Raw genomic sequence first — 25,259 nt, 5'->3', positions numbered from 1 at the left:
CAACTTACATTTTTCCACATTTAGAGCTCGCTGCCGTTCATCACAGGAACCAGAAATTTTGTCCGAGTCGCCTTGTATCTTCCTTCAGTCACTCAACTTGGACACCTCACTGTACATGACAGCATCATCAGCAAACAACCGCAGACATGCGTTACTCTGACCGCCACAACAGTTATGTATACAAAGAACAACAGCACTACTGACGGTATGCTTGTCTCTGATGAACAGTCGCCGTCGAGGACAACGTACTTGGTTCTATTATTTAAGAAGTCTTCGGGCCAGTCACATACCTCTGAACTTATTCTATATACTCGTATGTTCATCAACAGCCTGCAATGGGGCACCGCGTCAAATACTTTCCGGAAATCTAGAAATATGGAATTACCTGTTGCCCTTCATCCACTGTTCGCAGTATATCATATGAGAAAAGAGCAGGCCGAGTTTCGCACAAGTGATACTTTCTGAAATCATGCTGATTCGTAAACATAAGCTTTTCAGTCTCAAGAAAACTTATTATATTGGAACTGAGAATCTGTTCAAGGATTCAGTAGCAAACCGATCTTAATGATATTGGTCTGTAATTTTGTCGGTCCATTCTTTTACCTTTCTTTCATGATTCTAGTCGCTTGGAACTTTGTGCTAGGCGAGAGACTCATGATAAATGCAACCGACGTAAGGAGCGAATGCTATAGAGTACTCTTTGTAAAATCGACTCAGGATTCCATACGAACCTGATGATTCATTTGCTTCCACAACTTTCAGTCGTTTCTCTACACCACGGTTGCTTATTACTAAGTCTTCCATACGGGAGTCTATCCGATGGTCACATGACGGTATGTTTGTACGATTCTTCTGGGTGAACGATTTCTTGAACGTGAAATTTAAAACTCCGGCTTTCGTTTTGCTAACTTCAAGTGGCACACCAGTCCGGTCGACAAGGGACTGAATGGAAGCCTCAGACACGCTGAGCGATTCTATACGATTAGAATTTTCACGGATTCTCTTCCAGATCTTTTGCTAAGGTATGACGTTGGTAGCAGTTGTATGCTTCGTGCGTAGATCTTTTCACAGACGCACGAATCTCTCCCTACCTTTGCTTATCGCCGTTTGTGCGTTCTCTTTCGAACCGAGAGTGCAGCAGACTGCTTCCTCAGCCTCTTTCGAATTTAGTTGTACGATATTTACCACTTCTCTCCGATTTTTTTCAGCTTAAATAAATATTCCTTCCTAATTCCAGTGATTTAAATAACGTTTGACGTTATATAGATAGTATTTGATTTTTTACATTAAACAGATGGAAATTATAATTGTTTTTAATGACAACATACAGAAAAATACGGTTTCTCTGTAAAGTGACTTAACTCCAATAACGAAAAGGCACATCTATCAGTAAGGATACTAATTTTCATTATGTGCGTAGTTAGGTCACAAACCCGGGACAATGTGCCACATTTTAGGCTTCAGGATCGAAAATTAAGCAGATTATTTAAAATTTGTGTTTCACGAAAATTTTCGTTTCTTGGCCAACAGTCGCTTTGGAGATGCTTTCTTCAACGACTCCCCGAGCCAGTCACATACGTGCCCAGATACTCCGTATACCGGAGGTATCTCGCATGGAGCATGCTGGGTTTCGCGCTAGTGTTTCTCTGTTACTCATTCCCTGACAGAAATTTGGCTTCATGGGGTGGTCTCCGTGCTGCTGAGTACCGACAGTCTAAGTCTCAGAATCGAACTTCGCTGGCGGTGCTCGCTTGTTTTATTCGCATTCCAGCAGCATGTTTATTACGACCATACAAATCATCAGTATTTAGTGATTCATTTGTTACTTTCATAATCTTTATCCTGAAAAAAGAGGGATTTTTTTCGTAAGGAGATTGGCATTAGAAGAAAAGGATGCACGAGTACTGTCAGTCAAATGAGTGTAGCCCTACTCATTTCATGTACACCTATATTATTTTATTTTCATTTATGACAAGTATGACATGTAAACTTGGAGAGGTTGACAAAATCAGCCAACCAGTTGCAAGTGTTTACTGGAAGTCTTAACCTAGGTCTCGATAATTAAAAAAATATCTTCTTCAGAAGGTGCAATGGATTCTGAAAGTTCCACTGCTGGTTACAAAAATGTTTAAACAAAACAAGGAAGTGACATAGTTACCTAACGTGCTAATTCAGTGAAGGAAGCGATCTATAAATGTGTACTGTAGTCTTCTTGTGAAAATCAATTTATTTGCCAGTGTAGTGGTTAATAAAAAATAAAAAGAGAAGAAAAGAAAAGAAAACGTTGAAAATATGAGAAGAAAAGGTGAATAAAAAGGGGGTTTTAAAATCGTTAATGACCGTGAAAAAAGCCCGCATCTCGTGGTCGTGCGGTAGCGTTCTCGCTTCCCACGCCCGGGTTCCCGGGTTCGATTCCCGGCGGGGTCAGGGATTTTCTCTGCCTCGTGATGGCTGGGTGTTGTGTGCTGTCCTTAGGTTAGTTAGGTTTAAGTAGTTCTAAGTTCTAGGGGACTTATGACCACAGCAGTTGAGTCCCATAGTGCTCAGAGCCATTTGAACCATTTGAACCGTGAAAAAAAGGGAAAGAATGAAATGCAAATCGGACTTCGTATTACAGAAAAGTTATCGGACTTCGTGATTCGGAAACGCTATTGTTGGGGTGGTCCTTGTGGCGTTTCTGAGCAAAAGTCAAACCAATTTCCACTACAAAAATTATTTGAAAAACAAAACAGATAATAACAAATGTGACTAACAGGGGGAAATGGCGTAGATAAGAGTTCATCCTTTACCATATTAACATGTCTTCTTTCGTGCGGCGTCCATGTCTTCAAAAATCTCCTATTGATTTCTGCGTGAAAAGTCGGCTCCGAAATCTTGCAATCGTCCAGGAATCACTAATTTATAAAAATTAAAATCATCTTCATACTGAATGCAATTTAATTTACTTTGCTACTTTCATCCTCCGAATTTCATAACAACTTCCACAATATGTCTACACATTAAAATCAGATCAAGACTAGCTAATCAGTTTTTTACGTCTGCATTAAGCTTCCGCTCTCGAGAGACAATCGACGGATAAAAAAAAAGGAGTTACAATTTTTTGTATCTTCATTTTCTGCTGCCGTCGAGCGCTCATGCAGCTGCGACGGTATAATTTATATCTGAGGGAAGGAGTGTAGCGCGGCGAAATTCGAAGTCCCGCTACACCAGGATCGCTATATTAATACAATTACTGGATTACTAGTTTCGCCAATATGTACCACCATCTTCAGATCCGTTATAGTGGGCATTGGTAGTTATGTCACACAAAGCCTTAAACCACTTTGTCACATTAGGGCTATACGATATGCATAGGAAAGTCGAGGCATTAAAACGACATGCCAGATGCGCTGTCATAATGATGTACAACTTGAAGTTGGAATGTATGATGCAACTACTGCTGCCTGGTTTTATGGATCTGGAGATCAATAGGTGCTGCCGAAACTAGTGAATCCACTACTTGTTTTAACATAGTGATCTTGGCAAGTAAATGGGTTTTCACAAGAAGACTAGAGTACAAAGAAGTAACAAGTGTAGACAAAAAATTTAAGGTAAGAGTACTCAATTGTTACTTCAAACGCTGACAAAGTACACTGAATAAAGCCAAAGGCTCTTCTCATATGAGACATTCCTCTTAAGAACACAGATAATACAAGCAATGATGTAGGACAGCAGAAAAATAGTATTTCAGATGCGAAGACTAAATGTCAAGTGTAGTGGGCCATTAACATAAGGCTCTTGTCGAAGTAAAAGTTGACTCACATACAATAAAACACAATGACGGCACCTGGATTGTAACGGTATGCCTAGTCAAAATGGCAAGAGTCAACTGGCCAAACGCACAGGCACTAGCGTCGATGAAAGCTTCACGAAGGAGGCGCTAAATGTCTGTGCGGAAGAAATGCGCCTTGATTGTGTTAAGTAGCTGATGTGCACCGAAACAGAAAGAGAAATTTGTGCCTTGTGTAAGGCGATATAAAATTTTAAGAGCTATAAAAGTGCGTCTAAAATGGAACCTGCAAACATTGTTATAACAGAGTAACACTGCAACGACGTTTCGCAATGCGTGTAGCAAAAAGTACTATTGAAAGTACTACATACTGTTAAACAGAGGGAGACAGGGAGGGTGTGTGTAGACTACTGCATTTAAGCGGCGAGGGAGAAGAAACGTGGCTAGTTCGTGTACACTGGGTGTGACTGCCTGCCCACACATTGACTGGTTGCCTGTGTTGATGGCGCCTCTCAACTGTAGCGTGGGGATCCTTGTCCGCCCAACACGACTATTAAGGCTATTTAGCATTCCGTCTTCGGTGAAACAGATTCATCCGTCACAAGGATTTCACGCAGAAAAGCGAAGATGGACTGGAAGGCGCTGCAGGGACCACTGGAGTCAGTGCAGTCAGTCACCCTCCTCGGTCATTGTATACTGTGGTACCGACTGCCCTGTTTCACGCAATCGCTAGAGTCTCGGAAACGTGGTGTGAGGTGGATGTCTTCTATGCGAGTATTTAATCTCGTACAACCAGTGACACTATTAGCGACACTACCTATACTTCTCATTTAACTTCTTTGTTTTTATTTAACGTGACATCCTCTTTCGTGTAACATCAATTTAGGTGCTTTATTCATTTTTTATGTCCATTAATGTCATTGTGATTAAAGTATTTGGAAGGTTAGTGTTCTGTAAAGCAATGGAAATGTTTAAACTTTACTTGTAGTGGTGGTTCCTGCATCGGGAAAGTAACTTTGTAATCATGTAAAACACGCAGGGAAATCCCTCTGCAACGAAACTGACTTGGCGGGTACAGAAAAGGTGGATTTGGCGGTCGAACTGTGAGACTCCTTTGTGGCAAGAGTTGGTTGGTGGCCAGCAGGCAAAGTGTTCGCATCCTGTGTGCTGAATGGCGAGAAGAGCAGCAAGATAGTTTAACGTCCCCTCGGATGCGGTGAAATACGGCCCATTACTCATAGAATACATTAGTTAGCTCTGTACTACGAAAATCCTCCGCTAAGAACAGAATTTTCACAGCTTCTTATATTGGAAGAGCCATGGATACTTCTGCCGTCTTTTCTTTGAATAGCCACAGGAAATCGCTACAGACACCTCCTCCGCCTTCAATTATCGGTTGAGTACTGTACAATTGCATGGACGATTTGCGCGGTTTCTTACCCAAATAATAATGTTATTTTTTAAAACTTTGTTTAAAGACCCATATTTTATCCCATGTCGTTTACCGAGGCGGTGTCCTTTCACAAGTGATGCAATGTTTCCGAGTATCCTACTTCACTGAACAGAAAAGTAATCGTTTTCTTTAATAACATGGAATAACTTTTCTAGAATAGTAGATTTCTTTACCATTCAGTGAATTTTGTTCCTGAAATTCTCCACGAGTTTTTCATACGAAATTATTCAAAGATTAGACAAAGTACAAATGCAAAGAACTTATCTGAAGTGTTTTGGTTAATTGTCATCCTCACTGAATCCCACTTCACTACTGAAGTTACCTGTATAAAGCTGTGACTGGGCAGTAGTTACTGACTAGTTAACTTGAAGTGTCAACTTAAGGAGCAACTGATGTACGGGTTTGTAATTATATGCATATCTCATGTGTTTGTAGTTAATAGTATTCTTGATACTGCGCTGTAAAAAAAATAGTCAGCCTTGATCTTAGTCTCTGATATAATAGTTTCTGAGGCCCGCATTCTGGCTGTTGAGTCAGCTTTGCTTTGCTTTGCATATTACAGTAACAGTATAAGTGAAATGCAGCTACCAATTTTTATAGCTTTTGTGTGCTACAATGAGTAACTGGCTACAGCTATTCAAGTTATTACATAGCCAGGGACCACATGTTTATTTGTGCTCTGTTTAGTATAAAGAACTGAAGGTTCGCTAAGAAAACAAATAGTAGTCAGAACAGGTAATACGACTGTCTAAAAGCCATTTCCATGTCAGTAATTTCGGCAATTAAACTGATTAAAGACGAAGTCAGCAGTGCTTCTCGGTATGTGATCTATCGCCTGAAATTGTCATTAGTCTTCCTACTGCAATGTACAGACAGTAAGTGTTATTTACAGCCAGTTGTTGGCAAAATGTTTCATATTTCTGTGTTGTTCACGTCAAACCACTGGTATACTGCTTGCTACAGTATGCTACTGTCTCGTGTTCTATAAGGAAAAACAGAATTGCAATATGAAGTAAAGTTAATACCGACAGGTCGTTTCCTTGGTGGACGGTGTCCGTACTTGGTTGGTACACCTTTAGCTAATTTGGTTGGCGGCCGTTTCGTTTTACATAATTACATATTTTATCTTCATATTTTCTGTAATGTGAATATTTCCAGTTCTTCTAGCAAATCCATTTTATGTCCTTTATTTAGTCGGTGGGGTGCTTTGACATTTTGCTGTATTTTTCCAAACGGGTGTCCTGTATTATGTACTTGTGTTGCTATGGCTGGTGTAGTGTGTTAGTTGTGTGTCTAGGCTTTTATGTGCTCTGTGTACCTGGTGTTGAAATTTCGGCCTGTTGGCCCTAGGTAGAACCTGGAGCATTCCTGGCATGTGACCTTGTATATTCGAGAGTGAGTATTTATCATGCTAGCACTTTCTATTCTGTATTAGTTTTTGCTGTAGTTTATTAGATGTGGAAAAAACTTGTAAGAACATCTGTGTCACTGTTTTGTTTGCGCAAAATGGTTTCGATGTTTAAAAGTGTACACAACAAGTTATGTGTGATGTTTAGTGTATGTGATACTCTGCACAAATGGACCATAAGGACTCTATCAGTACAAATTGTTCTAAATTTCGCCACTAACTTCACTAAAAGATCTACAACCAACTATAAATCGCGTGTTTTCTTATATATTGCAGTAAAGTCAACAAAATGAAGCAGAATCTCACAGATCAACATCATCACATAAGAATGACATAACAAGCACAAAAAACGCACTTGAAAATGAGAATCATTTCCCGAAACGCGTCGTGCGAAAAATAAAATAAAGAAAATCGTGACTGATAGCACATGAGTTATTTATAAACAAACCTATTAGTTTATTACTAATAGAACCTGTGTTCGATTCCAGTTTGTTTTGCTACTGCTTCCTTTCAATAGAAATCTTCTGACAAACGGAAAATAGTCCGATATCTTAACCATTAGCACACAGTCACGGTCAACTGCAATGAAGTTTCGGTATTGCAGCCAGATGACGTCGACGTCTTGCCACGATGTTTCGGGTGACAAGCATTCAGCTATGTTCAGGCGAGTGTGCAAAACACTAACGGCCGACGGCGTTGCCGCAGTGGTAACACCGGTCCCCGGGCTGGGCTAGCACTCGGACGGGTGATCATCCGGTGTGCCGAGCGCTGCTGGCAAGCGGGGTGCATTCAACCCATGTGAGACAGACTGAGGAGCTACTTGACTGAGAAGTAGCGGCTGCGGTCTCTGACATACGGCCGAGAAAGCGGTGTGCTTATCACGTGCCCCTCCGTATCCGTATCCGGCGACGCCAGTGGGCTCAGGATGACACGGCGGCCGGTCGGTACCGCCGGGCCTTCGTGAGCTGTTCGGGCGGAGTATAGTTTTTAGTGGTGTTACAAACCTTTCCGCTTCTCTGCTGCTTCCATTTGTTTGCTGACACAGGAAAATCACGTCTGGAAGTTCCGTCTCCAGGTACAACTCCATTTGGTTAGTGCTAATCGACGTGAGTACTACACCAGAACTGCTCCTGTCGGAACACAGTACACCACGGGCACTGGATTGGCCGAGTTACTATTTCAACGTCTACGTCTACGTGCGCATCGGGACCGCCAACGCTATGGAACAACAGTACCGGTACATGTATTTCACTGTCAAAGATACCGGAACGTCTTTCGCTTATAACTTTCCAGTCGGTCTTTTCCGGACCAGGGACCTGTAATGACACATTCCGACGCAGAGACATACAATACCTTAAAGGCTGCGCCAAAGATTAAATTGAGAGGGATGTAGAACATAATCTCTGTAATGTTAATATTGGATTCTCTTTTGTTTCATACTCCAAGGAGTTAAGATACAAAAAATGGTTGAAATGGCTCTGAGCACTATGGGACTTAACGTCTGTGGTCATCAGTCCTCTAGAAGTTAGAGCTACTTAAACCTAACTAACCTAAGGACATCCATGCCCGAGGCAGGACTCGAACCTGCGACCGTAGTAGTCCCGCTGTTCCGGACTGAGCGCCTAGAACCGCTAGACCACCGCGGCCGGCAGTTAAGATACACTTTCTGTTGTTACCTTGTAGGGTGTGGACGTAATTTTTGATGTGTGTGGAAAGGCAGCCATCTTGTTGGTATTTATGGTTTGTGCCACGAGCAGAACAAGTCTTATTGTCTTGTGAATAAAAAAAATAGTGAAAAGTATCTAAGTTTTATGAGAATTATTTAAAGCGACGTAGCATTGTATTCCTTGGTTTCCACTGTCTTCGTGAAGTAAACCGATGCCGACGTAGGAAAATACACACGGTCAGCAAAGAGAAGAACATCGATGGCGACTAATGAATTAGTATTGTGGCAGAAAGTCTAAGTCTACGTCTAAGGTGAGAACTCTGATTAAATCAACAATGACGTAGAATTCAAAAATGTAATTAAGTGGAATTCTAAATTATATTACAGGCAAATTTCACGCAGCATTGAATTTGTCCGCATTCAAGCTGGTCAATACAGTCCGTAAAAAAGCCTCTCAAAAATTCTAAAGTTACAGTTCCATATCCATAATTTTTTCTCTTTTGAAAAAATCAGTAAATTTAATTTGTTTTATTTATTTCGCCACAGACCCTTAACTCAAATCGATACATTTTCCCCTCTCCATAGTTTGTAACATCACCACATCCTCACGAAATCACATTGTGCCTCCGAAACCTCCGTGCGAACAGGCCTCTGAATTCCCAACGGTGCCGACCGACCGCCGTGTCTTCCTTGACCGGTGCCGCCACTTCTCAGTCAAGCACCTCCTCAGTTTGCCTCACAAGAGCTGAGTGCACCCCGCTTGCCGACAGCGCTCGGCAGACCCGAACGGCCGCCCATCCGAGTGCCAGCCAAGCCCGGCAGCGCTTAACTCTGGTCGATCTGACCGGAACCGGCGTCACCACTGAGGCGGCAAGACTGTTGGCGAATCTTACTGTATTAGGACGCCTTACGTTTCCAAACTCGATTTTCTCGAAAACGGGTTGATAGTTGCGTCTTTCTGCTTAGTATCGGTCCTAGTCGCGCCGTACACGCACTGCCAATATGAATCACGTCGCTGAGGGTAAGTACATCCGGTCTCCTTGTGAGCTGAGTGACACGAGACCTCGACTACTGCGTTTCGTGTGGAGGAGAATGAGGTGGGTGAGAGTAATCGGTGTATGTAGGTAGGGTAAGGGCGGCGTGTGTGCCCTGTGGCCAGCAGCTAGCTGGCGCCTTATCTGACAAGTGAGCCGGCCCAGGCGCTGATAGCGGCCGCTGGGTCGCGCTTTCCTTCCACTGTCGCCGCCCGGCCTGTACTTTTACTTCCACCGTTACCGCTTCTGCCAGAGCCCGGGCCCGGGCCCCAGGCGCTGGGGTTCTGTGACGCACGACACACCGTCACGCAGTTATGAGGTCACCGTATCTTCCGAAACCCACGGTGTCACCTGGCTTTTCATTCGCTGACGAATAACGAACTGTTTTATCAGTATGTAAACAAATCCATCCTGACCTCAGACCCACTTTCCATGTAGAAGGTTGATAACCAAAAGCATCTGTAAAAAAATGAAATCGTTTGGAGCAGTGTGGTGCAAGTCGATGAAAAGCATACGACGCCACGCCGGACCGCTATGCCGCTGGATCGCCGACGGCATTAAACGTAAGGGCACTAAATACTAAGAGCGCCCTGGGAATCACACTGCTAAATGCGGAGGAGGCAGCGGATAGGTGGAAAGAGTACGCGGAGGGGAAGGGCTTCTGCCGTGACGCGATAGAAGAAGAAACAGGAGACGACATAGAAGAGATAGGAAATGCAATTTTACAGTCCGAATTTGAAAGAGTTGCGGAAGACTTAAGTAGGGATAATATTCCATCGAATTTCTAAAAACCATTGGGGGAAGTGGCAACAGAACGGAAATTCACGTTCCCGTGCAGAATTTATGATACGGGCGATATCAAACTCTCTCAAAAATATCGTCCACCGAATTCGGAAGACTGCAAGAGCCGGTAGGTGCGAGAATTATAGCACAGTCAGCTTAACAGTTCGTGCATCGAAATTGCTGACAAGAATAATATACAGAAGAACGGAAAAGAAAATTGAGGATGTGTTAGATGACGATCAGCTGCGCTGTGAGAAAGATAAAGGCGTCAGAGAGGCAGATCTGACATTGCGGTTCATAATGGAAGCAAAGACAGAAGAAAAATCAAAATTCGCTCATAGGATATGTCTACATGTAAGAAGCGTTCGATAACGTAAAATGGTGCAAGATGTTCCAAATTCTGAGAAAAATAGAGGTAAGCTATAGGGAGAGGCGGGTAATATGCGATATGTACAAGAGCGAAGAGGCAACAGCAAGAGTGGCAGACCGAGAACGAAGTGCCCGCATTAAAAAGGGTGGAAGGCAGGGATGTAGTCTTTCGCCCCCTACTGTTCAGTCTGTACATAGAAGAAGCATTGACGGAAATAACAAAGGTTCAGGAGTGGGATTAAAATTCAAGGTGAATGGATATCAAAAAGAAGATTCGTCGATGACATTGCTATTCTCACTGAAAGTGAAAGAGAATTACAGGAGTTGCTGAATGGAATGAACAGCTTCATGAGCAAAGAACATATGCCCAAGAGAGATGAGAGTAATGAGAAGTAGCAGAAATTAGAACACCGACACATCATAATTGTGGATCACGAAGTAGACGAAATTAAGGAGTTCTCCTACCTAGGCAGTAAAATAACCCATTGCGGACGGAGCAAGGACGACGTATGAAAGAGACTAATACTCGCAAAAAGGGCAGTCCTGGTCAAGAGAAGTCTAGCAGCATCAAACATTGGTCTTAATTTGAGGAAGAAATTTCTGAGAACCTACGCTCGGAGCACAGCATTGTATGGGAGTGAGACATGGACTGTAGGAAAAAGAAACAGAAGGAAATCGAAGCGTTCGAGATGCGGTGTGACAGAATAATGCTCGACATTAGGTAGACTGATAAGGTAGGGAATGAGGAGGTTCTGCGCAGGATCGAAGAAAGGAAAACATGGAAAACACTGACAAAAAGAATGGACAAGACGACAGAACAACTCCTAAGACGTCATAGAATAACTTCAATGCTACTTCACAGAGCTATAGAGAGTAAAAACTGTAGAAGAAGACAGAGATTGGAATGCATCCAGAAAATAACTGCAGATGTAGATTGCAAGTGATACGCTGAGATGAAGAGTTCGGAACAGAAGAAGAATTCGTGGCGGGCCTCATCAAAGCAGTCAGTAAACCGGTTACACAAACAAAAAAGGAGCGTAGGGGACGCTAGATCATCGACCGCGTTAGCCGAGCAGAGAGGTGAGGGTGACGACGGCGAAAGTGTGGCGATGCTGTAGAAATATTGGAACAATTGAAAAATTTAGACAGAATGTTGAAGACATACGTTCGGTCTGGCTATTGAAGAAGAAGATTATCGAACAGTTTTACTGGTCGAACGTTTCAGCGGAACGAAAGCAAAAGTCCCTATAAATTACACAATGGGTTTTTGTCCAAAATTTCGCAGTCAGACGAGGAGTGGGAAATGGACAAATAGCTTATGAAATTAGCCGACATGTGGTATAGTTTTGTTAGAAAGCATTTAATTGCTTGGCAATAATCAAGGTAATTAATAAAAACTTAATTACTGATTTGAGGGAAATTGAAATGTTAAGAACAGCGAGCTCTTAATATGTAACAAAGCTTAATGATGTTATCACGAATCCCTGAAGCACACTCGCGTTCTTTTGGACGAATCTCCTTTGAGGACAACGCGGCGGGTTCTGCATATCATCAGGATGGTCTGGTCTCTTGTTGGTAACAAACTTTACGCATCTAGCAAGAACAAAACCACCCACCACTTAGAGCAACAGTTCTCAGCTCGAACACCCTTCACGTGTCCATCCTGCCAGCAAACCTAGCAGTCAAACTGTGCCATTAAGCTTTCTCAAGGTGCAGGCTTCACACAATGCATTGTCTCGAACTGCCTCCTATATGGCAACCAGCATAGGTTCTGAAGACATCGATCATGCGGAACACAACTCGCAGTTTTTTCACACGACATCCCGAAAGACGTGTATCTAGACTGTCAGGTAAGTGCAGGATACGACTCACCGCCAATCCTACGCTTATTACCAAAAGTTCGATCGCATGGGACATCAGGCGAAATTTGTGACTGGATTGAGGATTTCGTTGGTAGAGAGGATAGCATGTAATCGTGGGTGGAGAGACATCAACAGATGTAGAAGTAACATCTGATGTCCTGCCAAGGAACTGTGTTGGGATGCTTGCTGTTCGTGTTGTACATTAACGATCTTGCAATGTTAATGTTGACGTCAGACTTTCCACACATGATGTGTTCTCTGCAATGAAGTACTGTTTGAAAAAGAGGCACAAATATTTAATTTGACGGATCGTCGTAAGATTTCGATGTCGTGCACAAATTGGTTGGTTGGTTGGATTAAAAGAGGGGGAAAGGGACGAAACTACGAGGTCATCAGTCCCTTGTTCCGAATAAAACAATGCCCAAAATGTGAGAATAAAACGAACGAGACTGACAACTCAAATCAGAATGAAAGGAAAAATCACAAGAACGTTGAAGGGCAACAAACATGTAAATGGACAAAACGGGACAAGAAAACCACAGGAACGCAAGAAACCGGATGTAGAGATTAAAGTAACAAAGCAGATTGCCATGGCTGGCTGACCTTGAGAATACAAAGGAGAAGTCAGCCACTCTGCAACACATTAAAACCTCCACCCTAAAAGCACTACGGTGGAGGACACAGAGGGACAAGGGACATGCGCTAAAACTTAGATAACTTACTACTACATTTTTCAGTTATGTCACTGTTTTTATCGGAATACGATATTATACAGTTCATTTTCGAGAAGTTACGAATTTTTAAGACCACCATATTGTTCAGTGCACGCAATTACAAACTCTGCCACATGGGACGGACCTGATCTGCCAAACTGGTCACACAGTCTTTGGCATTAATGCCACGGTGTGGCTGCTCAAATATTCACCCAACCCCGCCAAGTTTCCTCTTGGGACGTAAACTCGGCTGGAAGTTGGAAATATGGTGAACCAACACTCATCCGACCGAATGACTGTATTCCACTGGTCCACAGACCAGGTCTTGTGGCGCCGGGACCACGTTTTCCAGCTACGGACATTTGCATCACTGGTGACTGGCTTTGTAATTCCATCTGGCCCTGCATTTACCAGATTACGGAGCTCTCTTCGTGTTGTTTTGGAGCTGACAGGTTCTGCAGTGATTTTTGCACCTGTCGCCCCCTTATTTTCGCCAGAGCCCTCTTCAATCACTGGTCCGTCACGCTCACTCAGCAGACACTTTCGACCGAACTGTGACTAGCGGACGATGTTTTTCCACTTTCCCTGTACGCGGTACAATTCTTCGATTCTGTGCACCTTGAAACACCAAATACCTCAGCTCTCTTCGTTACGGACGCGCGCAACGTACGATCGCCAACAATTTGCTTATGTTCGAATTCAATACTACCGACATAATGCACTCACAATTCAATGAACACTGTTCTAAGACTATGCAGGCTTCGTGTGTCGCAAGCGCCTAGTTTTTTCTCCTGTCATATCACAATTTCACACGCCAGAGCTTTACCTATCCACACCGTGTATAAAACAACATTTTTATTAAGACGCTTATACGTAAATAATAATGGCGTGTGATTCAGCAGTCTGACGCAAGTATTTCTATTGGACGCCACTTCGGCAAATTGCATTTCACTACGCTATTACAGTTACCCAACTGGCGAAAGGGGCCCTACAGTTTAACCTGGGATCCGGACCACGTGTCGCTCCTTGTCACTCTCCACGTCCTTGTAGAGATGAAGGCTCTGTTAACCCTCTGGGGTTGGGTCCGACCCCAGCGAGTCTGTTTTGTTTATAACTCCCCACTCCCTTTTCTGAGAGCGCTGTGGCTCCAGCTACCCTACCAGCCAGTCGTCCCGAGGACGCCGAGGAGGCCACGTCAGTCTGGTGAGTGGCCTGCAGCTACCCTCTCTATCCGAAAACTACATTACCCGCGCTCGGGTTGGATCCGGCCCCACCTTACTGTTTACGTCACACTTATTAGTTTCTTTTGTGTGGAGGATTAAACCCCGTATTGATGTTTATATTACATCTGAGTTGTGTTTTCTCTTCTAGTATCTTCCTAAAATGGCGCATCAACTCCTTAGAACTCGTCAGGAGGTATACAGCGAGTTTCTCCGACAGGAGGTTGAGTCAGAGGATGGCACCAATATCGACGCAGAAAACTGTTCAGAAACCGCGGATGATGTATTATCTAACACTGATGCGAGTATGATGTATTTCGTTGTGTGGCAGGAGCAGTCGAGTTTGATAATTCTCAGTCAGGTGTAGATGATGAGAGAAATTTTGAGCTAGGTAAAGACAAAGACAATATGGACCAACAAACCCATCCATTCAAAATTTTCTAGGACACCAGCGTGAAATATTATTACTCATCTCCCTGGTCCGCGTGGGGAGGCAAGGGGGGTCAGTAGTGAATTGAAAATATTTTTATTATTTATAGATTCAAAAATTATAGAAACAATTGTTTTGTACACAAATCTTGAAATTGAGAAATCTAGGCAAAAGTACAATACGGTCCAGTGGTTTCATTCACCAACAGAGAGCGTTGAAGTAAGAGGGTTGATGGCCCTTCTCTTCATGAGTGGTGTCTATGCTCAGTGTAGGTGAGATGTTCTCAGCAACCTGTGGACCTCCGGTATTCCGTTACACTATGTCCAAGAAAAGGTTTGCATTTCTTCTAGAAAACCTCCGCTTCGATGATAAAGCCACCAGAGAGGCCAGAAAAATCGACGACAAATTTGCGGCTTTCAGAGAAGTGTGGGACATGTTTGAATCTAACAGTGAAAACAATTATAGTCCATCTGAATATGTCACAGTAGATGAGACTCTATTGCGTTTTCGGGGTGCCTCTCCATTCAAAACGTATATCCCATCGAAACACGAGAAATATGGGTTGAAAATAATGTCACTATGCGACGCAAGGACATTCTATTTTTTGCGTGGCATTCCATACACTTGGAAGGACAACAGAATAAAGAGGAGACCTGAAGATTTGCCTTTACCTGCCCAGTATGTTTTGCGCCTGACGGAATCTCAGGGGTTCTAACAGAAACATTACAGCGGACAATTGGTTCTCCTCAGTGGAGGTGACTGACGCCCTCCTCCATAAGAAACTCACATTTGTAGGTACATTGAGGAGGCTGCTTTCCGCTCCGGTAGGCTCGTCAACATATATGTATCAGGACGACAAAACTTTGGTGTCATTTACCCCAAATAAAAAATTTTACTGATATCGTCTGTGCACCTCTCTGGAGAGATAAATGAAAAATCAAATAAGCCTGAAATTGGGGAGTTCTACAATGTAACTAAAGGAGGGGTCGATGTATTAGATATGCTTTGCCACAGCAGGACCACAAAAAGAAAATCGAGAAGATGGCCCACGCGGTACTTTTATGCTATTTTAGACATCGCTGCTATAAATAGTGTTATCATTTACAAAAGCAATAGAAAAATGGGCAGCTTTTCAAATGACGCGACAATATCATTTCTCAAAAATCTTGCACTCTCTTTGACAAAATCTCTTATGGAAAAGAGGTTGAATAACACACGTCTTCCCCGTGAGCTCCGTCTATTGGAGAACTTTTATAAAAAGAACCAATCGAATTAGACAAGCCTACCCAAGCACAGCCACTAAAGAAAAGAAGATGTGATTTTTGAGACAGATCGAAAGATAGGAAGGGGAATGCTTTTTTTAGTAAGTGTAATCGTTCTATATGTGGGGAGCATAAAGTTATTATATGACCTGGCTGTAAAGAAACTGAGATGTGATAAATTGTGGCAAATATGTATTTTCAGGGCTGTATGTGATCGTTTCCAGGATAACATCATTCATTTATTATTTGTTCCCATTACATTATGTGTACAAAGATATTTATTATTGAGAATTTTATATTTCGAAACTGCTGACACTATAATTATTTTATACAATTAGTATCTTTAGAATTTCTAAAGCACTCAGGTTCCTAGTTGATGACTGAATCTATTGATTTTCACTATCTTTTCAATAATTTTATAGAGAATATTTCTATTAAGGTGTTGCTACGGTCGCAGGTTCGAATCCTGCCTCGGGCATGGATCTGTGTGATGTCCTTAGGTTAGTTAGGTTTAAGTAGTTCTAAGTTCTAGGGGACTGATGACCACAGATGTTAAGTCCCATAGTGCTCAGAGCCATTTGAAGCCATATTAAGGTGTTTTTTGTAATCAAGTTCCTATTTTTTTCCAAAGTACTTTATATTCTTACTTATTGACTATAAAAATAAGAAAAACTTGTTGTTATAACAAATATTATATGTGTTTAATTGATAATAAAACTTTTTCCCATTATTCATTGTTTATTTTACCCCGAAAAAGCGATATTTGGAGGGTGGGGTCTGATCCAACCCCACCTTACCGTTTACGTCAGGAAACTTCACCTTACCGTTAGAGGGTTAAAGGCAGACTGAAAACTTCAATGGTCCGGCCGGGATTATATCCCAGGAGCTTTCGGTTTCGAGCCGCACACATTGCCGCTAGACCACCAAGCCCAAAAGTAAAGAAATTATAAATATCGGTGCAAATATTTTCACCTGACGCCATTTCAGTGGCGGGCGAGTCAGTCGGATCGCTGCTGTCACCAGTAGTGGAACCCTCTTCCACAGCGTGATTTCTGTTTAGTGTCACACACAAATGTGAGTTACTCGTTCCAGTTGCGTACAACAATAATTTTAACCATGTTAATTAATTTTCAAGTGCGGCCCAGAGCACAAAGCGTTCGGATCGACAGGCGCGTGCAGCGGAGTGCGTCATTCCGATGACGTCACGACGACTAGCTTGACCTCGCGACGGTAGCAGCAAAAGCGCTCGTGTGACTCACTAGAGCTCTTATAATCTGTGTGAAACGAGGAACTGCGACATCGTCCCTTTGGCGCAGAGGATAGCGCGTTGGACTTCTAATCCAAAGGTCGCGGGTTCGATCCCCGCAAGGGATGAAGCATTTTTAAACGCCACTGATACGCGGAACTTGTATTCTACTGTCGCACTTTGCATTCCTTGTCCTCTCCTTCGTGTGTTCGACCTCAGACACACATGAAGCCGAATACGCAGAGACTGCAAAACTTTCTCAGACTGGGCGTTTGAAACACCGCTTTGTGTTACACAAAGCTGAATATATCATTTTGTAGTCCTGCTAAACTTTGTACATGGTCCAAACAAGTACAAACTTTTAAAACTAGTCATTCTGAGCACCTGTGAGCCTGAAAAAGTAGTAGTGCACACTACGCTTTTGCGGATCATCTGATAGAGGAAAGCCACTACAAACTATACTGAAACGGACACTTGGAATGTGTTGAGGACGCTGCACACCTGCCTTGCTTGGCTGCAGGCTTGGAATGCGTCTGCATTCATATCCAAGCACCCATTTCTCGCGGTGTTTCCGTATTTTTTTTCCCAACCCCTGAATGTGGTACGTGCCTTTCCAGGAAACCAGTCGAAACTGTCTGTATGTGTATCAGAAGATTTTTACTTCAACCGATTATTTCTGTCGTGTCTCGGGACTTTGGCCTTTTCTTTTGTTTGTAGTTGAAGACAAGAAAGGAATGTAGAAGTATACTCGTGTGTGAAATACACGGTAAAGTTGTTCAACCACTGAAAATGGGTCACTTTTACTCCACTAGCATTATCATAGTCTAAGAGGAGACAGAAATCCTTCAGAAACTGCAGTATAAAGAAGAATCTCTTCACGTCACACATCGGCCCACGTAAATTTTTTACTATATTTTTGATATTGAAATTCTAGTACCAAAAGCTTCCACGAAACGAAACGCTTCTCATCTGATGCTTCTAAAAGTGCCAAAACTCTTCTGAAGATTTCTTGTGCCGGTTCGAAACCAGCCACGGGGACAGAGGACGGATGTCGACATTCGTCGTCTCACAAAGTGAATCGGTGGGTGATAACGTCTGGTAGAAAGTCAACACAAAAGGCTGGGAACCACCCACTGTTGTTCAGCAACAGTATTACGAAGAATCTGACCACTGAAAAAATCGAAACAAGGTACCTGCATTAGATGATGTCGACACCCAGGGACGAAACAACGACGACAGAATATTTTATAAAATGCATTGTAACCATCAGCTGTTAATTGTCTCATTAGTGATCTGCCGGTTTCACTTCTTAACAATCATCGAGGATGTAGGGTACAACTAAAAACTGAACACCGTCCGAAGAGGTCGGTCGATGCGGATATGGAGGGGCATGTGGTCAGCACACCGCTCTCCCGGCCGTTTGTCAGTCTACGAGACCGGAGCCGGTACTTCTCAGTCGCGTAGCTCCTCAGTTTGCCTCACAAGGGCTGAGTGCAGCCCGCTAGCCGACAGCGCTCGGCAGACCGGATAGTCACCCATCCGAGTGCCAGCCCAGCCCGACAGCGGCAAGGCCATTGGCGTGGGGTACGACAGATTAGTTAAAAACATCCCAGGATGTCTGTGTCTGTATGTTTCGCATAAAATGTGACTGTCGGTATCCTAAGACAAATTGGTTGTACAACTGTGGATAATTTCGATGTGGTTCAGCTTCAGAAGAATATGGGACTTTTTAACTAATCTGTTGTACCCTACATTATGGATGATGGTTAATAATCGAAACCGGTTGATGACTTATGGGATAATTAACAGCTGCTGGTTAAAATGCACTTTATAAAACACTATATGGCTGTTGAAACTCACCTTGTGGAAACGTTACAAACGACAGAATATTCCATCTGATGTGCAAGATGTAAGAGACGGGCGAAATACCCTCGGACTTCAGGAAGAGTGTAACAGTTCCTAATAACGCAGGCGCCACAGGAGTGAATAGTACCTTACTATCAATTTAGTCAGTCACGTTTGCAAAATACTGACACCAAATATTCACCGAAGATTGAAAAACCTGGCAAAAACTGAAGGAGGTCAGTTTGGTTCCCGGAGAAATCTAGGAGCATCCGAGCCAATACTGACCCTACGATGTATCTTAGAAGATAGGTTGAAGAAAGCAGGTCTTCGTTTACAGCATTTGCAGAATTGGGGAAATCTTCTGAGCAAGTTGACTGGAATACACTCTTTTTTTAAAGAAGTAGAAGGAGCAGAAGTCCATCTACAACTTGTTCTGAAGCCAGAGTGCAGGTCCAACAGTGGAAGAACATGAAGAGGAGGTAGAAGAAGAACAGGCAGTGACAGAGGGGTGCAGCTTATCTGTCATGTTGCTCAATATGATCGTTGCGCTTAGGGCAAAGGAAAAGCTACGTACAGATTCATTCCACGAGGTAGTCACGATCACCACCAACATGTCTTCATCCGACAAAACGCCATCGAAATATTACAATGAGAAATGTCACTGCGCCCATCTTTTCATTGAGGCCTTACCTTAAGTACGATTCATTTTGTGCATCATTAGCTTTGTTGTATCTTCTGAACAGACATAAGGTAATGGTAAGAAAAGATGGCCACTGGCTCGCATACTGCCTCGGTAATGACTGACTGAACAATCGCTTGCTGTCAGTCCGCCACCTTAGATGACTCATCAACGTCCCGTGCTCTTATAATTGTTCTATTACTGAGAACGTCAAAAAGAAATTCTATAATTTGAGAACTGAAATCTGTCCCACTGAGCCTCATTCGAACACGTGAGATGAACGTTGAAGCACAAGTAGCATTTCCGGTTGGAAGACATCACTGAAGTTGCAGCTGCAGTCATCAGTAGAGCCCTCAGGCAGGCTAAACAGCGGCTGTAAAAAGTCGAAGCCGCCGCAGTCTCAAGTTCAACAAATTTCTGCACTCAGCAGACGCATCTGCAAGTATTATTCGTCATAGCGAAAGCTTGGCAGGTGATATTTTTTAACTGACAGGGGGGCGGGGGGGGGGGGGGGGGACATCCACATGAAAAGCTATATCTCTTCTCTTGCAAATCGATCTTAAGTGCGAGGAGGAGCGCACTTCCAATTGCACCATTTGTTACCACTCCTTCCTGATAAATTCTTCTCGGGGTATCAGCCGAGTGGTGGCGTCTTGTCGCAACGTTTCAATCAGTTTCGCACCCATCATCTTCAGACTTCGCCAGGTGATGGGTACGAAACTCATTGAAACGTTGCTAGAAGGCGACGCCACCACTCGATTGATAACCCGAGAAGAATTCATCTGTGGAATACGCCGAGAAAGACTGAAATAGCATAGACTCCTTCCTGTTCAGTTTACGTATGCAGCACAGCCTCCAGGTGTGCGCAGCAACTAATCTCATCTTACGTAAGTCTACAGGCTTTCATAGCCGTTGTCACAGACCGCGTGGAACTGTTTCTGTGTGATCGACGATTCAGTGCCTCTGGAGAGCCCTCCTTCAATATCTCGTGATGTCCACGGCTGACTGAAGACTGCCAGAGACCAGCGTCGCGATCTCTTACAGAGTTTTCTCGCGCTCGTGCTGGAGAAGTAAAATGCATGTGGCTACCGGTGGCGGGCTGTCGTCATTGGACAGAAAACAACTTTTCCCGGACTTGTGTTTCAGATTGTGTAAAATTCTTCCTGCCGCTATTCGTGGATCTTTGGACAGAGGCCAAACGGGCAGAGTAAGAGAGGAGAAATATTTAGTCGAGCTGCGGTCATGTGTCAAATAGTTTTATCTTGTGACCTCGGTTTTATATATCGGATGGAATAGAACGACCATGAGAACAGTTGCTTTTTAATTTTTATTTCTGCGACAGTGATTTTATATCAGCTGGTCTGCCTCATGTATCGTTATATCCAAATGATTTATACTTGTTAAGCTACATTCAGATCCGATGACGGCACCTTTAGTGTGCTGGAACCGGTCATCTAGTGAACAGCGTTTAAGCGATCTTGGCTTTTGAATTATTTCTGCAACAGAGTGATCGCCCCACAACACACTATGTGTGCACTGCAAAAAAAAAAAAAAAAAAAAAAAAAAAAAAAAAAAAAAAAAAAACTATTGAACGCAGATGTAGCTTCCAGGTGTTGTTTTTCCTGCTCGCACGGCGCAGCCGTTAAACCGGAAGTCTACAGGTATGCCCGTCGTCTCCGGTGAAGTTACATTGTTTCGTAGAAATCTCAATCACTTCTCGGATTGTTGTTCTATAAATTGTGGTGTCCTTTGACAGCTCACGTCCGTTTTTGAAATCTACGTCAGGGCAGCGGTTATCGCGATGCAGATTTCACACTGTGTTTTAGCCGCGTGTGGCGTTCTTCTTCCTCAACACATTCTTTAACAATCCTTTCCGTTTCGCCTACACACACTTAACCGCAACGACACGTCGTTCCACCGAAGCCGAAAGTATGGAGGTACTCAGGTGCATCCGTTGTGTGTCGGAAAGGCCTTTTGTTTTTGTTTTGACTGTATGCCATTTTCCGTGGAATTCTGCTTATGCGGCCAGTGACTGCATAAACAAACCGTAACTTAAAAGCATAAGAAGGCGCTTCCTATTAGCTTAATATGGACAATCTGTCGTATCCTTAGGCCTTCATTGTGTTCTTTGAGAAATCCCACTCCGATTCCAACCTTTCTCGTTTTCGCCGATACGAAGGGCATGTGAGCACTGGTTGTTTCTGGCCTGGGTGGTGCTGGAAGTGGAATGTAAATAAATACTTATTAGGCTTTCTATACACACTGTGTCTTATAGCGTTGTCAGGTCGCCTATGTACAAACACATCTACAAACAACAGATCGACATCGCTCTCTACCTGCAAGATAAAGCTGTTTTTGCGGTGTCTCTCATTTAAGAATTGTGGAGCCCATGAAACCCTTCTTTGCCCTGTAGCCATATAACAAGTGTGTCATCTCCACAGCGGAACCATCAGGAAGACTTTAATAAAGCTCTACTTAACGCCTATTGCCTGTTCCATGCACCTCCACACTGCGGACACCTATAAAGCGACATGTGGCTGCTTCTAAGTGTGTGTCGGCGAAACGGGAAGGATTGTTAAACAATTTACTGAGGAACGCAAACGCCACACTCGGCTGAAACAAGTGTGAAATCGGCGGTAGTGGAACATCACTACAACTGGGGCCTTGACACCGATTTCAGTATCGTACGTGTGCTGGCTAAGGAAGCCAACATTACAGAAGAGAAGACAGACAAGCGATTGCAATTTCAAAGAACGAATGTAATTTCAATAGGTTATACCTTTCGACTCCTCGCTTCGTGTCTTCACTTGCGATCGGTGGTTATTTCGACGCGGGACTCAAGACAACTGTAGCCCACTCGATGAGATTCCATGTCGGAGACGTGTCTGACAGTCGTCCAACAACCAGGGGTGGCGGTCGGGTGTGCCGTTTCTTTTCATACTAGGACCGCATTGATTGTCCTCAGCGGCACCTTTATGGCACAACTTCGAAGGTGTTCTTCGCCCAGTTTTGTTGCCCTTCAGAACAACCCATCCCGTGCTTACATTTCAGGAAGATGGTGCGTGCCCGCACACGGCGAGAATTTCCTCTCTGTCCTCGTTCCTGCCCAAACCTATCTCGGCCAACGGAGTCGCCGGTTCTCTCCCCAGTTGAGAAAGTTTGGACAATTACGGGCAGCGGTCTCCGACCACGTCTGGATTTTAACGATCTATCGTCCCAGTAGCGCAGAATTTGGCTCGATATGACTCTGGTGGACATCCAACAACTATCAGGGCCACTCCAATAAGCGCTTGCAGAAGGGCCAGAGGTGAACCGATGCGCTATAGACTTGCTCAGTTTGTGAAGCTCTTTGTTTTGAATAAATCATCCAGTTTTTGTGAAATTGTTATCATCGTTTGTTTATTTATGTACAGGGCATAGGCAAAATAGTGTGGTAGTAATGGGATGGTTGTGTTTGACGGTCAACAACCCAGGTAAGCCACGTGTCGCGCTGGCCTATACGTGTTCAGTACGGACCAGGTATCAGTGCAGATTTACGAGTAGTACACAGAATTCACATTTACATTCACAGGCCGAGATCGACGTGCAGTGAAAGACCTAATAGAGTTCCAAAGAGAGCAGATTGTAGGGGCCCCATTAGCTGGAGCATCAGCAACCGAGACAGCCAACTTACTCAATGTTTCGAGAGCAACTGTTTCAACGGCCTACACAAAACAGGGAGACATCATTGTGTAAATGCAATAGTGGGCGGAAATCATAGCTAAATGACAGAGGTCGTCGTACGCTAACACGAATTGTGCCAAAACAACACAAAACTACGGCAGCTAATGGACTGCAGAGCTCAGTAGCAATCTTCGATACCCCGTATTTATCGACACTGCCCACAATGAACTCCATAAAGCGAATATTCGTGGACGAGCTCCTACACCGAAACCATTACTGACGCCAACCGGCGCAAAGAAACGTAAAACATGATATCAAGGGCATAAATCCTGGATGGCTGGCCAGTGGAAACACGTCATGTGGTCCGACGAGTCAACGTTTTCGTTATTTCCAACATCGGGCCGGGTTTAAGTCTGGAGAACGCCAACAGAAGCCTACAATCATGGCTGCTTGATTACAACGGCTAAGCACGGATGTGGAAGTCTGATGGTGTGCGAGGCAATGTCATAGTATTCTGCAGGTCCCATCATTACTCTCCAAGGCCTTGTTTTAGTCAACAAATATGTGAACGTTTTATGTGATAAGGTGCACCCCATAATTCAAATGTTGTTCGCCAACAATGATGCCATATTTCAGGAGGATAATGCACCCGTTCACACAGCCAGGACAGTACAATCGTGCTACGAAAAATGGTTCTAATGGCTCTGAGCGCTATCGGACTTAACAGCTGTGGTCATCAGTCCCCTAGAGCTTAGAACTACTTAAACCTAACTAACCTAAGGACATCACACACATCCATGCCCGAGGCAGAATTCGAACCTGCGACCGTAGCAGTCGCGCGGTTCCGAACTGAGCGCCTAGAATCGCGGCCGGCATCGTGCTACGAGGAGCATGCGACTTAACTGCAGCATATTCCCTGGCCAGCGGAGTCCCCGGACTTGAACATTATGGAACTCTTGTGGGCAGTATAGCAGCGCACACTCCGCAGCAGATTTCCGCCTCTCACGTCACTGCAGGAGTTAGAAGAGGTTCTGATAGAAGAGTGACATAACATTCCACTGGAGACTATACTGTCATCGTATGCAAGTATTCGAGAAAGAACCGCAGCTGTATTACGGGCAAATGGGGGGGTCCAACCCCCTATTAACAAACTATTCCCACGTGAGTACAGGTGTTCACATTGTTCTGTCCATCCCCTGTACATGACATCTACCGATTTCCATCTTGTCCAGCTAATTCATTCGCGGTGCGTCTTTTTTTATTTTTGTGTTAGTGCGTGTAACTAAGCACCACAAAAGACCCTACAGGTGTACGGAGGTACGTACATCTTAATTATTACGTTTGCGTAGTGTAGGTAAAGATATTAATGTGTTATCTTCTTGAAAATGCCTGACTTATTAGCCACATCTATTACCGACGCATAGCTCGGAGTAGGCAAGTTGCTCCACGTCGATGTAATTTGCATTCGTTCGCTGTGTAATTTCGAGTTTGCGCGGCAGAAACGCAGAGGTTTGGAAGACTGTGAGTACCAGCTGCAGACAGAGAGGGGTGGACAGTGAGGACTAGTAGAGGAGAGACGAAGCCAGCAGGAAGCGCCGAGGGCACAAGCAGAACAGGAGGGCCAGGCTGGCAGCGCGACCTTCACGGCTGTGGACCGGCCGGCGTCCTTCCGCGTTGCACAAGACTGCCGGCAGCGGAAAAAAGTCCCACCTGCAGTGCAGTCCTAGCGTGGTCTAGGACAGGCCGGCTCACGTGGACCCTACCCGCTCTGCGTGGCGAGCTAGGTAGCTCCCATACGTACATGTGTACTCGCCAAGCCACCTCATTTTGTGTGGTGGAGGGTACTTTGTGCACCGG

At 43.9% G+C, this 25,259-nt stretch overlaps 1 protein-coding gene and 1 non-coding gene across 3 annotated transcripts in view; one reads left to right on the top strand and one right to left on the bottom strand.

Annotated features, from left to right (window-relative positions):
• Positions 1-25,259, bottom strand: part of LOC126215063 (angiotensin-converting enzyme-like) — a 240,769-nt gene that overhangs the window by 113,495 nt on the left and 102,015 nt on the right. The gene's annotated exons all lie outside the window — the stretch shown is intronic.
• On the top strand, positions 17,271-17,343 carry Trnar-ucu (transfer RNA arginine (anticodon UCU)). Its single transcript has one exon. It is a non-coding gene; the product is annotated as a tRNA-Arg (tRNA).

This window comes from Schistocerca nitens, chromosome 12 (genome assembly GCF_023898315.1).
Source record: "Schistocerca nitens isolate TAMUIC-IGC-003100 chromosome 12, iqSchNite1.1, whole genome shotgun sequence".
Taxonomy (NCBI): domain Eukaryota; kingdom Metazoa; phylum Arthropoda; class Insecta; order Orthoptera; family Acrididae; genus Schistocerca; species Schistocerca nitens.
This window is presented reverse-complemented; position numbering and strand designations above follow the sequence as displayed.